The sequence below is a fragment of the Thecamonas trahens genome, assembly GCF_000142905.1.
Source record: "Thecamonas trahens ATCC 50062 unplaced genomic scaffold supercont1.70, whole genome shotgun sequence".
Classification (NCBI taxonomy): Eukaryota; order Apusomonadida; family Apusomonadidae; genus Thecamonas; species Thecamonas trahens.
The window spans coordinates 1-997 of NW_013657610.1; positions in this window are offsets into that span (position 1 = coordinate 1).

Below are 997 nucleotides of genomic sequence, written 5' to 3' on the forward strand. Positions count from 1 at the left end.
GCGAGGTCAGCCGGCCAGCTCTTCTTTGCTGGGCGTCGTGCTACCTCCACCTGACAGCGACGTACCTTGCCAACCCCACCCATGTCCCTCGCTCGTTGTCCTCATCGCCGCCGCCCGCGCACGCACCCTCGCTCACGCCCCGCGGCCGCAATCTGATCTCTGCCATCGAGGAGTTGCGCATGCCGACTGCCACCGACCCCACCCTCGCTCGCAGCCGAGTGCTGCTGACACCAGCCCCATCGTCCTCCTCGCCGACGTTACCGCTGGCATGACGACTGCCACGCCATTCACGGGCTGGGCAAACAACAAGCCGACCACGCTCCGTCCACCACAGCCGCGCTGCAGCCTGGACACCACCGCCCTGGTGGTCGATGCAACGTCGTCGTTCTTCCTCAAGAGCGCGCTGCGGTTCCAGCTCGCCATCAAGCTAACAGCGGAAGCAACAAAGCCCTGCCCTTCTTCGCCCAGACGAATGGGACATCCGGTTGCTCGACGACAGCGAGCACATGCCATCACCCCTCCACAGACTCGTCGTCGCCAGATCGCGCACACTCTGACCACATCCATGCTTCAGTCGGACCCCAGCCATTCCCTCTCCCATCGCTACACCCGAGCCACACATGCCGCGCCAGCTCCCAGCAAACGAGCACACGGCCCACACACACACGCGTGTGCTGGACATCCTCTCCAGCTCGATCTACCACCCCATCCTCGCATCGGCCTCCAATCGCCTCCTCAGCCACCCATCCGACGCCCCCCCAAGCCCGACGAACGATCCCGATCCGATGGGCCTCATCACCATCTTTGACGCCCCTTCCCAAATCAAACGACCGCAGATCCGTCGTCGGTGAGCTGGCTGCCATGAACCCCCACTGTGCACTCAACAAAGCTGATGCCCGCATTCCATCGCCATCTCAACTTGCATACGACTGCCCGATCGCTCCCTCACCCTCCCTCGCCCTAGCTACTCTGAACACAAGCCCCCACAGACACAGCC